General features: G+C 50.7%; 1 pseudogene; it reads left to right on the plus strand.

Moving 5' to 3' along the window:
* Positions 1-6,459: 6,459 nt before the first annotated feature.
* LOC134808181 (putative uncharacterized protein FLJ46235) lies at positions 6,460-12,394 on the plus strand (annotated as a pseudogene).
* Positions 12,395-13,855: the final 1,461 nt, after the last annotated feature.

Below are 13,855 nucleotides of genomic sequence, written 5' to 3' on the forward strand. Positions count from 1 at the left end.
TTGGGCAGTTGCATCTGGCGGGGCCTCAGTCTTTTTCACCTCATGGTGGAAAGTGGAAGGGGAGCAAGGGGTGCCCCAGAGATCACATAGCAGAAGTGAAAGCAAGAGGGAAGCCAAGGAAGCCAGACTCTTTTTAATTACCTACTCCTGCAGGAATTATCTATTCCTGTGAGAACAGAACTCACTCACCCCCATGGAGGACATTAATGTATTCATGAGGGATCCGTCCCCACGACCCAAACACCATCCACTAGGCCCCACCACCCCACACTGACACAGTGGGAGTCAAATTTCAACATGAGTTTTTGTGGGGACAAACCACATCCAAACCATAGTAATTTGTAGCATAAATTCTTTTTCACATGATGTATTCTGTCCTGGGATACTCCATATCCTGAGTAATTGTATTTAATTTGAATAGAGTTTGCTTTAACCATTTGGCTGTAAAATTCTGCATATTTTGACAAATGCATTGTGGCAGATATCCCACTATTAAAGTATCATATGGAATGCTTCAAACCCCCACCCCATGGAGCCAATGGCTTCCCATCTGTATAGTTTGCCTTCTCCAGTGTCTCATTAAATGACATCACATTGTGTGTATCCTCCTCAGACTGTCTTCTTCCATTTAGCAATGTGCATGCAAGATTCACTCATGTCTTTGTGTCAGTTGATAGCTTGTTCCTTTCTATGGCTAAATAGTATTCCATTACATGAATGTACCACAATTTGGTTATGCATTTTGGGGAGCAGAACCTTCCTCTTCTAACTTTGTTCCAGGGTTGGAGACCTTCAAATTAACTGACAATAGATACATTAGTAGGAGAGACAATACTTGGCTTCTTGTTCCCCAAGTATCATTGTGGGACAAAATTCATCAGATGGCAGGATCCAGTTTACAAAGGGGTAAAAATAGCCCAGAAACAAGAAACAAGACTAGAATCTGATAAGCTATAATGGCTATAGTTTTTCTTTAAAAAAATTTTTTTTGAGACAGGGTCTGGCTCTGTCATCCAGGCTGCAGTGCAAAGGTGCAATCTCAGCTCATGGCAACCTCTACCTCCTGGGTGCAAACGATCCTCCCTCCTCAGCCTCCTGATTACCTGGGACTACAGGCAGATGCCGTCATGCCCATCTAATTTTTGTATTTTTGGTAGAGACGGGGTTTCATGGTAGGTTTTGATTGGAAGTAACATTAAAGTAGTTGTCAAAATACTTAGGAATGTTATTTTTGGATTGTAAGGTTATTACAATGGTTTATTACAAAGGTTATTACAAAGGTTATTAAATGGTTATTTCCTTTATAGATGTAAATTTTCCTTACACAAGTAATTTCTACTGTGTTTTCACAACTTCCTTTGTTAGCATTTTTTTTTTCAAAATAATTAGCTTGGAATAATTCTTAAGCCAAAGGGACATATTTTGGGGTTGCATATTCTGGTTTCCTACCATTATATTTTGGGGTGGCATATTTTGGTCTTATATTTGGTCTTATATTTGGTCTTATATATAGACCAGCTGTGCTTTTTATGGTTTTCAGGTCTCTAGTATGTTGAGCATCTTTTTGTAAGTGTACTTGCCATCTGTAGATCTTCTTTGTTGAGGTGTCTGTTCAGATCTGTGTGCATTTTTAATTGGGCTGTTTAACTTATTGTTTAGTTTTAACAATTTTTAATATATTTTGAATACAAATTCTCAGATCTGTATTTTGCAAATATTTTCTTCCATATGTGGCTTGTCTTTTGGTTCTCTTAACAAGGTCTCTTCCAGAGTATAAACTGTAAATATTAAGAAATCCACATTGTCATTTCTTCTGTGTATATCAACCTTGTGTGTCATTTGTTATAATTCATTACCAGACGCAAAGGCACATAGCTTTTCTTCTGTAGTTTCTTCTAGAAATTGTATAGTTTTGCATTTTTAGTGTAAGGATGATTTTGAGTGATTATTTGTGTAAGTTGTAAAGTTTTCATCTACATGCATATCATTTCTTATGGTTTCCAATTAATCATTCCCTCACTATTTTTGGGAAAGACACAGGATAGTGGGCTCTGTTAGAGTAGATAGCTAGCTAGACATGAACAGGAGGGGGAGCTCCTGGAAAAGGGAAAGTCTGTGAAGGCTCACCTGGAGGGACCCCCAAAAATGCACATATTAGTAGCATCTCTAGTGCTAGAGTGGATGGGCAATTGTCAATTGTGGTTAGGAGGGAGAAGAGGTACCTATGCAGAAACACCCTAGAACTTCTCTTAAGATGCCCCAATCATCATTCACTCTGCAATAAAAATGTCAGAATATTGCTAGCTACATGCTGATAAGAAGGACAAAGGGGACATTCTTAAGAGAAACCTGGCACCATAAGTACAGATTAGGGCAGAGAAAGACATTCAAAAGAGGAAGGTGCAGTAGATACAAACGTGACCGCTGTCAGCCTGCCTGGGATGGCGGGAAGGAGGCTGGTGCCAGAGTGGATTCGGATTGATCACCACACATGTACCTCAATCAACAGTAAGGAGGTCCCACAAGCCTAAGTGGGGCAAGTTGGGGACCTAAGGCAGTAGCAGGAGAACCAAAGAAAACAGGCGGAGACTTGAGACAGAGGCAGGAATGTGAAGTCCAAAATAAAATTCCCCGCACAGGACTCTTAGGCTGTTTTCATGCACTATCAGCCCACTCCTCCCTATTTTTCTACAATAAGCTCTTTACACTGTATTTCTTTTGAATGAAGTTGTCTTCCATCTTTGCACTGCCTCTTGGTGAAAATCTTTCTTCCAAGTTAATAACTGGGACATCAGCTCTTCCCAGTAATAGCTCCTTTTCAGTTTTAATTTACAGAACTGATGGGGATTAATAACTGGCGCTCTGAATTTAAGTGGTGCAGGAGGCAGCCAGTAGGGGACGCCAGCCATCACACCGGGAACAAGAGGGCCCTGCCTAGTACCCATCTGCCTGCAGGTGGCTTGCAGCCACGACAATGCCAGCAAGAGGGCCTGGCAGTGTCACTGGCTGCCAGCAGGGGGCGAACGACGACTACACTGTGAGCAAGAGGGCCCTGCAGTGTCCTTAGCTGCCAGGAGGTGGCGTAGGGGCACCACACCATGAGCAAGAGGACCGTGCAGTGCCCTGGTTGCCAGCAGGGGGCGTGCTGCCACTACACTGTGAGCAAGAGGATCCTGTAGTGCCCCAGCAGTCAGAAGAGGGCGTGCCCTGACTACACTGCAAGGAAGAGGGCCCGGCAGTGTCCCCAGCTGCCAGCAGGGGAGCCAGCCGCCACTACACTTGGAGCAAGAGGGCCCGGCAGTGTCCCCAGCTGCCAGCAGGCGGGTGTGCTGCCACTACAATGTGAGCAAGAGGGCCCTGCAATGTCCCTAGCTGCCAGCAGGCGGCGTGCCGCCACTATACTGCAAGCAAGAGGGCCCTGCAGTTGCCCTAGTCGCCAGCAGGGAGCGCAATGGCACAGCACCGCGGGCAAGCGGGTCCTGTAGTGCCCGGGTACAAGCGGGGGGGGCCCGAACCGGGCTGTTCAGATTACTCAGGTTCCACCCGGCTCTGCGCCCCGCCGCCGGGGACGTATCTCTGCGCCTGCACCGCGCCACCCCCGCGCTCCCCGCCCGGCGGCGTGCGACTGTGCGCCTGCAACACGCCCCGCCACCGTCAGCTCAGCGACGTGCGTCTCTGCGCCTGCGCCTGCGCCGCGCCTCACTCCCGCTCGCCCAGCGACCTCTCCCCTCTGGGGACGCGCCGGCGTGCCTCTATGCCCTGCGCCGCGTTTCCCCAACAGCGCCGCGCCGCCCCTCTCTGCGCCTGCGCGGGCCCGGCGCGCCGCCCCTCTCTGCGCCTGCGCGGGCCTGCAGCGCCGCCCCTCTCTGCCCCTGCGCGGGCCCGCCGCGCCGCCCCTCTCTGCCCCTGCGCGGGCCCGCCGCGCCGCCCCTCTCTGCGCCTGCCCGGGCCCGCCGCGCCGCCCCTCTCTGCGCCTGCGCCGGCGCGCCACGCCTCTCTGCGCCTGCGCCGGCGCGCCGTGTCTTTGCGAGGGCGTATTTGCGTTCTCCTCAGCACAGACCCGGAGAGCATCGCGAGGGCGGAGCTGCGTTCTCCTCTGCACAGACTTCGGGGGTACTGCGAAGGCGGAGCAGAGTTCTTCTCAGGTCAGACGCGGGTGGGCGGAGGGCACTGCGAGGGTGGAGCTGTGTTCTGCTCAGCAGAGACCTGGGGGGCACCGTAAAGGTGGAGCAGCATTCTCAGCAGAGATGTTGGTGGCACTGCCTGGCTTTGGGACAACTTGGGGCCGCATGGACGGTGAATAAAATGTTTCACGGTCGCAGCCCTGAATAATCAAGGTCAGAGACCAGTTAGAACGGTTCAGTGTGGAAAACGGGAAATCAAAAGCCTCTCTCAATCCTGCGCACCGAGATTCTCCCAAGGCGGGGGGCTGCATTGCTGGTTCCAACTGCAGCGTCGGAACACAAATGTAGCATTCCTAATGCACACATGACACCCAAAATTACATGAGTAATATGGTTAGGGTTAGGGTTCGGGTTAGGTTAGGGTTGGGGTTGGGGTTAGGGGTTGGGGTTGGGGTTAGGGGTTGGGGTTAGGGTTAGGGCTAGGGGTTAGGGGTAGGGGTAGGGTTAGGGGTCGGGTTGGGGTTGGGGTTGGGGTTAGGGTTGGGGTTAAGGTTAGGGTTTTAGGGTTAGGGTTAGGGTTAGGGTTTTAGGGTTAGGGTTAGGGTTTTAGGGTTAGGGTTTGGGTTAGGGTTAGGGTGTTAGGGTTAGGGTGTTAGGGTTAGGGTGTTAGGGTTAGGGTTCGGGTTCGGATTAGGGTTATTGGTTAGAGTTAGGGTTAGGGTTCGGGTTAGGGGTTAGGGTTTAGGGTTAAGGTTAGGGTTATTGGTTAGGGTTAGGCTTCGGGTTTGGGTTCTGGTTGGGGTTAGGGTTTGGGTTCGGGTTAGGGTTAGGGGTTAGGGGTTAGGGTTAGGGGTTGCGGTTTAGGGTTAGGGTTAGGGTTTTTGGTTAGGGTTCGGGTTCGGGTTGGGGTTGGGGTTTGGGTTAAGGGTTAGGGTTTGGTGTTAGCGTTAGGGGTTAGGGTTAGTGTAGGGGTTAGGGGTTAGGGTTAGGGTTTTGTGTTAGGGTTAGGGAAGGGTTAGGGTTAGGGTTAAGGTTAAGGTTAAGGCGTTAGGGTTAGGGTTAGATTACAATTTCTAACCTGTTTTATTTTGTTTTTTTTTTGAGACAGGGTCTCCCTCTGTTGTCCAAAGCTGGAGTGTAGTAGTGCTATCGCAGCTGACTGCAGCCTCAACCTTCCAGGCTGAAGCGATCCTCCTACCTCAACTTCCCACGTGGCTGAGACTACAGGTGCTTGACACTATGCCCAACTAATATTTGGAATTTTCGTATACGTGGATTCCAGAGGGGTGACAGTGAACCGTGAGTAAGCATGGATTTTGGTATATGCAGAGATGGGGTGCTGGAACTAATTCTGTATACTGAGGGACGACGACTGTATATGTTTTTACAATTACGCTGTAGGATACATTCTGTTTCATAGCCTTGAAAATAATCATTTTTAATTGAGTGGAATAATAATAATAATATTGCTAAAAGTAGCAGCTGGCCAGGTGTGGTGGCTCACACTGGTAATCGCAACACTTTGGGAGGCTGAGGCAGGAGGATGGCTTGAGGCCAAGAGTTTGCGATAGGCCTTGGAAACGCAGGGGGAGTCACCATCCCTACAGAAAAATACATGAATTAGCCTAGTGTGGTGGCATGTTCCTGTAGTCCCAGCTACTTGGGAGGCTGAGGTGGGAGGATCACTTGAGCTCAGGGAGGCTGAGACTGCAGTGAGTCATGATCAGGCCTCTGCACTCCAGCCTGGGTGACAGAGTGAGACCCTGTCTCAAAACAACAAAAAAGTAGCCGCTAACATTAACTGAACTTTTATACCAGGTGCCTATTGATACCATAGTTTAATTTCTTAGAACTGTTTCTTATTTCAGTTACCAACTCTGTCTTCAGTTACTCCCAGATTTTTACTGTGTGTGTCCAGATGACCTTTTGTTTAGATTGAATTGTTTCCCCAGAAGTAAGATTACTGTGAGTCATGGTGAATGGACATTCTCATTACCCTTGATGTAAGTTGACAGGGTTTTGAGTGCCTCCCAGCTATAATCTTAGCACTTTGGGAGGCCAAGAGAGGAGGATTGCTTGAGGCCAAGAGTTGGAGGAGGCAGTATGGCAGTATGGTGAGACCCTGTCTCCACTATTTTAAAAAATTGACAGGCTTTACCCTGGAAGGCTTATACACAATTTAAACACCCCTCATAGTATAAGAAAGTGCCCATTTCACTGCACCTTTGCCAGCACAGGGTATTATAATTTAGTAAGTCATTTTTTGTTTGATTATTTTAAATAGATAAAAGACCTCATGTTACTTTGTCACATTTCAACATCTTTCCTTAGCTTATTAGCTCTATCTCTTTTCTGTCTGTAAATGGTTGTTGTTGTTGTTTTGTTCTTTGAGACAGGGTCTTGCTCTGTCACCAGGCTGGACTGTAGCGGCATAATCATGCCTCGCTGCAGCCTTGACCTCCCAGGCTCAAACTTCAGAATTCCGAGTAGCTGGGACTACAAGTGTGCACCACCACTCCCAGCTAACTTTTTTCTTCTTTTGGATAGAGACAGGGTCTCACTGTGTTGTCCAGACCGGTCTCTAGCTCCTGGCCTTAAGCAATCTTCCTGCATTAGCTTCTCAAATGGCTGGAATTTCAGGCATGAGCCACCATGCCTGGCCTGGGCTAGTCCCATATTCTCTAGAGTTCTCTTTACTTTGTGCTAGCCAATCTCTCATTATGCTGTTCACCTGTTATAATGAATAATTCTCTGTATTAAATTTTACCACTTTAAACTTTTGAGTGGTTTATGCTTCCTGATTGGACTCTGACTAATATGTTAGGAAGGGTCCCAGGAGGTAAACCCACACAGATGGGATTTGGGCATAGGTTTGGTTTCCCAGGGGGCAGTGCTGAGCTCTTTGCCAGTGGGAAATGGGATGCTGGTGATTTCCAGTAGGTGACCTCACAGTGACTCAAGCTACCACTTACTGTTGATTGTGACGAAATGCCAGCTGAGGCACATGCCTTGGGAGCTAAGTGGTTTCTGCCCTTGACCACTGTGAAGACTGTTTTGGGAAGGGTCGCTTTGGATGCACTTGAGCAGGGGTCCCCAACCCCTGAGCCATGGAGCCGTAAGGAGCCACACAGCAGGAGGTGAGTGGTGTCGAGTGAGGGAGTGAGGGAAGCTTCGTCTGTATTTACAGCCACTCCCCTTTGCTCACATTCCCGCCTGAGCTCCGCCTTCTCAGATGAGCAGCAGCATTAGATTCTCATAGGAGAACGCACCCTGTTGTGAACTGGGCATGTGAGGGATCTAGGTTGCGCTGTCCTTATGAGAATCTAATACCTATTGATCTGTCACTTTCTCCCATCACGCTCAGGTGGGACCATCCAGTTTCAGGAAAACAAGCTTAACACGCCCACTGATTCGACATTATGGTGAGTTCTATAATTATTTTATTATATATTACAGTGTAATAATGGAAATAAAGTGCTTAATAAATGTAAATGTGCTTACATCTTTTGGCCCAGCTCCTACCTCCCGGCAGCCTCTCCAGGCCCAGAACGTTCTCCAGTCAGTCTCTACAGACCAAGCTCATGACTCACAATGGCCTATTTAGGCCCATACCCTACGTCACGGCAGTCTCCGCAGATGAGGCTACTGCCTCACAACAGCCTCCACAGGCACAGCTCCATCGTTACAATGGCCTCTTTAGACCCAGCTCCTGCCTCCCAGCCTTCTCTCCAGGCCCTGAACTTTCTCCGTAAGTTGAGGTAGCTGGGACTGTAGGTATACATGATGATACTTGGGTAATTTTTAAATTGTTTTGTAGACGTGGGGTCTCACTTTGTTGGCCAGGCTGGTTTCAAACTAATGGCCTCAAGTGACCCTTCCACCCCTGCCTCCCATCCTCGAGGTATTTGCCACCACAAGGAGCACTTGTTCAATTTTCTAAAAAAAAAATTTCTAAAGTAAGGCTGTGGGATGATGGCAGGAAGATAAAAGAAAAACAGAAGAATAAGTTAAAATGACTTATTCACACATATTCTTTTGACAGCAAGAAGAACTTTTAGTATATACATTCCTTACAAACAAACAAAAGGCAGGTAAACAATGTTGTATAGGAACTTCAACACACACTGTACAGTATTCCCACTTTGCTGACATAAGTTATGGAAATTTCGTAGTTTACTTGAGTGTCGCTACCAGTATTTTGCTTCTCTGATGATTTTTATCAACTTCCTCATCTGTTAACTTCTCTCCAAGGTATGTCATGTCAGGACATACTGCCGCTGCACGAACATGGCCGGTGTCTTCCTATTCAACATGTAGAATGCTTTCCTAATTTCTCTTTTTACTCTCTGTCTTTGCGTTCTGCATTTTCCTTACTTTTATTGTCAGAAACTCCAGAAAGTCAATCGTACTAATTTATCACGATTTGCTTTATTAATTTATACTTTGCTTATATGGAATTTTGCCCAGCAGACCTCATTACAGTTTCTAACCTGTTTTATTTATTTATTTTTTTTCTGAGACAGGGTCTCCCTCTGTTGTCCAAGGCTGGAGTGTAGTAGCGCTATCGCAGCTGACTGCAGCCTCAACCTTCCAGGCTGAAGCGATCCTCCCACCTCAACCTCCCACGTGGCTGAGACTACAGGTGCTTGCCACTATGCCCAACTAATATTTGGAATTTTCGTATACGTGGATTCCAGAGGGGTGACAGCGTAACGTGAGTAAGCATGGATTTTGGTATATGCAGAGATGGGGTGCTGGAACTGATTCTGTATACTGAGGGACGACGACTGTATATGTTTTTACAATTACGCTGTAGGATACATACTGTTGCATAGCCTTGAAAATAATCATTTTTAATTGAGTGGAATAATAATAATAATATTGCTAAAAGTAGCAGCTGGCCAGGTGTGGTGGCTCACACTGGTCATCGCAACACTTTGGGAGGCTGAGGCAGGAGGATGGCTTGAGGCCAAGAGTTTGCGATAGGCCTTGGAAACAAAGGGGGAGTCACCATCCCTACAGAAAAACATGAATTAGCCTAGTGTGGTGGCATGTTCCTGTAGTCCCAGCTACTTGGGAGGCTGAGGTGGGAGGATCACTTGAGCCCAGGGAGGCTGAGACTGCAGTGAGTCATGATCAGGCCTCTGCACTCCAGCCTGGGTGACAGAGTGAGACCCTGTCTCAAAACAACAAAAAAGTAGCAGCTAACATCAACTGACCTTTTACCAGGTGCCTACTGATACCATAGTTTAATTTCTTAGAACTGTTTCTTATTTCACTTAGCAACTCTGTCTTCAGTTACTCCCAGATTTCTACTGTGTGTGTACAGATGATCTTTTGTTTGGATTGAATTGTCTCCCCAGAAGTAAGATTACTGTGAGTCATGGAGAATGGACATTCTCATTACCTTTGATGTAAATTGACAGGGTTTTGGGTGCCTCCCAGGTATAATCTTAGCACTTTGGGAGGCTAAGAGAGGAGGATTGCTTGAGGCCAAGAGTTGGAGGAGGCAGTATGGCAGTATGGTGAGACCCTGTCTCCATTATTTTAAAAAATTGACAGGCTTTACCCGGGAAGGCTTATACACAATTTAAACACCCCTCATAGTATAAGAAAGTGCCCATTTCACTGCACCTTTGCCAGCACAGGGTATTATAATTTAGTAAGTCATTTTTTGTTTGATTATTTTAAATAGACAAAAGACCTCATGTTACTCTACTTGTCACATTTCAACGTCTTTCCTCAGCTTATTAGCTCTATTTCTTTTCTGTCTGTAAATGGTTGTTGTTGTTTTGTTCTTTGAGACAGGGTCTTGCTCTGTCACCAGGCTGGACTGTAGCGGCATAATCATGCCTCACTGCAGCCTTGACCTCCCAGGCTCAAACTTCAGCATTCCGAGTAGCTGGGACTACAAGTGTGCACCACCACTCCCAGCTAACTTTTTTCTTCTTTTGGATAGAGACAGGGTCTCACTGTGTTGTCCAGACCGGTCTCTAGCTCCTGGCCTTAAGCAATCCTCCTGCATTAGCTTCTCAAATGGCTGGAATTTCAGGCACGAGCCACCATGCCTGGCCTGGGCTAGTCCCATATTCTCTAGAGTTCTCTTTACTTTGTGCTAGCCAATCTCTCATTATGCTGTTCACCTGTTATAATGAATAATTCTCCATATTAAATTTTACCACTTTAAACTTTTGAGTGGTTTATGCTTCCTGATTGGACTCTGACTAATATGTTAGGAAGGGTCCCAGGAGGTAAACCCACACAGATGGGATTTGGGCATAGGTTTGGTTTCCCAGGGGGCAGTGCTGAGCTCTTTGCCAGTGGGAAATGGGATGCTGGTGATTTCCAGTAGGTGACCTCACAGTGACTCAAGCTACCTCTTACTGTTGATTGTGATGAAATGCCAGCTGAGGCAGATGCCTTGGGAGCTAAGTGGTTGCTGCCCTTGACCACTGTGAAGACTGTTTTGGGAAGGGTCGCTTTGGATGCACTTGAGCAGGGGTCCCCAACCCCTGAGCCATGGAGCCGTAAGGAGCCACACAGCAGGAGGTGAGTGGTGTCGAGTGAGGGAGTGAGGGAAGCTTCGTCTGTATTTACAGCCACTCCCCTTTGCTCACATTCCCGCCTGAGCTCCGCCTTCTCAGATGAGCAGCAGCATTAGATTCTCATAGGAGAACGCACCCTGTTGTGAACTGGGTATGTGAGGGATCTAGGTTGCGCTGTCCTTATGAGAATCTAATACCTATTGATCTGTCACTTTCTCCCATCACGCTCAGGTGGGACCATCCAGTTTCAGGAAAACAAGCTTAACACGCCCACTGATTCGACATTATGGTGAGTTGTATAATTATTTTATTATATATTGGATATATAATAAATATATATATTTATTATATATATTAATATGTTAAATATATTAATATAGGAAATATATTATTATATATTGTAATAATGGAAATAAAGTCCCTAATAAATGTAAATGTGCTTAAATCTTTTGGCCCAGCTCCTACCTCCCGGCAGCCTCTCCAGGCCCAGAACTTTCTCCAGTCAACCTCTACAGACCAAGCTCATGACTCACAATGGCCTATTTAGGCCCATACCCTACGTCACGGCAGTCTCCGCAGATGAGGCTGCTGCCTCACAACAGCCTCCACAGGCACAGCTCCATCGGATATTGGATATATCCAATATCCACAGCCCACAGCTTCCTCAAGCCAAGCTCCCCAGGCCCAGGTCAGGCCTCACGGTGGCCTCTCCAGGATGAGCTCCTGCCCTCCGATGGCACCTGCAGGCCCCAAATGGTCTCCGGTCGGTGGGCTCCTCCACGCCAAGCTTGGGCCTCCCGGCGACCTCTGCAGGCCCAAGTTGTCCTGAAGTTGGCATCTCCCGGCCGTGCCTCCCAGCAAGTAAGCAAGCTCTTTTGGCTCAACTCCTGCCCAGCTCCCAACCGCCTTTGTGGGCCCCGAACTTTCTCCAGCCAAGTTCTTCGGGCCTAATTCCTGCCGCCCGGTGGCCTGTACGGGCCCAGCAATGGTTGGAGAACAGCCTATGCAGGTCCCCGCTCTTGCCTCCCAGGGGCCTCTCCAGGCCCAGCTCTTGACCCCACGGCGGCCTCTCAGGGCCAAGTCCCTGCCTGCCTCCCAGCAGCCCGCGTGCGGCCCAGCTCCTCCCTCACGGTGGCCTGTTGATGCCCATGCCTCTGGCACCCTGCCCAGAGGCATAAGCCCCTGCCTCACACCGGCCCCTCCCACGCTGAGAGAGGTCAGCATGAGCCCTTGCCTCACACCGGCCCCTCCCACGCTGAGAGAGGTCAGAGTGAGCCCCATGCCTCACACCGGCCCCTCCCACGCTGAGAGAGGTCAGCGTGAGCCCCTTGCCTCACACCGGCCCCTCCCACGCTGAGAGAGGTCAGAGTGAGCCCTTGCCTCACACCGGCCCCTCCCACGCTGAGAGAGGTCAGCGTGAGCCCTTGCCTCACACCGGCCCCTCCCACGCTGAGAGAGGTCAGCGTGAACCCCTTGCCTCACACCGGGCCCTCCCACGCTGAGAGAGGTCGTGAGCCCTTGCCTCACACCGGCCCCTCTCATGCTGAGAGAGGTCAGAGTGAGCCCCATGACTCACACCGGCCCTTCCCACGCTGAGAGACGTCAGCGTGAGCCCTTGGCTCATACCTGCCCCTCCCACGCTGAGAGAGGTCAGCGTGAGCCCTTGCCTCACACCGGCCCCTCCCATGCTGAGAGAAGTCAGAGTGAGCCCCATGCCTCACACCAGCCCCTCCCAGGCTGAGAGAGGTCAGCGTGAGCCCTTGCCTCACACCGGCCCCTCCCACGCTGAGAGAGGTCAGCGTGAGCCCTTGCCTCACACCGGCCCCTCCCACGCTGAGAGAGGATAGCGTGAGCCCCTTGCCTCACACCGGCCCCTCCCACGCTGAGAGAGGTCAGCGTGAGCCCTTGCCTCACACCGGCCCCTCCCACGCTGAGAGAGGTCAGCGTGAGCCCTTGCCTCACACCGGCCCCTCCCACGCTGAGAGAGGTCAGCGTGAGCCCTTGCCTCACACCGGCCCCTCCCACACTGAGAGAGGTCAGAGTGAGCCCCATGCCTCACACCGGCCCCTCCCACGCTGAGAGAGGTCAGCGTGAGCCCTTGCCTCACACCGGCCCCTCCCACGCTGAGAGAGGTCACAGTGAGCCCCATGCCTCACACCGGCCCCTCCCACGCTGAGAGAGGTCAGAGTGAGCCCCATGCCTCACACCGGCCCCTCCCACGGTGAGAGAGGTCAGCGTGAGCCCTTGCCTCACACCGGCCCCTCTCACACTGAGAGAGGTCAGAGTGAGCCCCATGCCTCACACCGGCCCCTCCCACGGTGAGAGAGGTCAGCGTGAGCCCTTGCCTCACACCGGCCCCTCCCACGATGAGAGAGGTCAGCGTGAGCCCCTTGCCTCACACCGGCCCCTCCCACACTGAGAGAGGTCATGAGCCCTTGCCTCACACCGGCCCCTCCTGCGCTGAGGTCAGAGTGAGCCCCATGCCTTACACCGGCCCCTCCCTCGCTGACAGAGGTCAGCCTGAGCCCCTTGCATCACACCGGCCCCTCCCACGCTGAGAGAGGTCAGCGTGAGCCCTTGCCTCACACCGGCCCCTCCGACGCTGAGAGAGGTCAGCGTGAGCCCCTTGCCTCACACTGGCCCCTCCCACGCTGAGAGAGGTCAGCGTGAGCCCTTGCCTCACACCGGCCCCTCCCACGCTGAGAGAGGTCAGCGTGAGCCCCTTGCCTCACACCGGCCCCTCCCACACTGAGAGAGGTCAGCGTGAGCCCTTGCCTCACACCGGCCCCTCCCACGCTGAGAGAGGTCAGCGTGAGCCCCTTGCCTCACACCGGCCCCTCCCACGCTGAGAGAGGTCAGCGTGAGCCCTTGCCTCACACCGGCCCCTCCCATGCTGAGAGAGGTCAGTGTGAGCCCTTGCCTCATACCGGCCCCTCCCACGCTGAGAGAGGTCATGAGCCCTTGCCTCACACCGGCCCCTCCGACGCTGAGAGAGGTCAGAGTGAGCCCCATGCCTCACACCGGCCCCTCCCTCGCTGACAGAGCTCAGCCTGAGCCCCTTGCCTCACACCGGCCCCTCCCTCGCTGACAGAGGTCAGCCTGAGCCCCTTGCCTCACACCGGCCCCTCCCTCGCTGACAGAGGTCAGCCTGAGCCCCTTGCCTCACACCGGCCCCTCCGACGCTGA

The sequence above is a fragment of the Pan troglodytes genome, chromosome 14 (genome assembly GCF_028858775.2).
Source record: "Pan troglodytes isolate AG18354 chromosome 14, NHGRI_mPanTro3-v2.0_pri, whole genome shotgun sequence".
NCBI lineage: Eukaryota > Metazoa > Chordata > Mammalia > Primates > Hominidae > Pan > Pan troglodytes.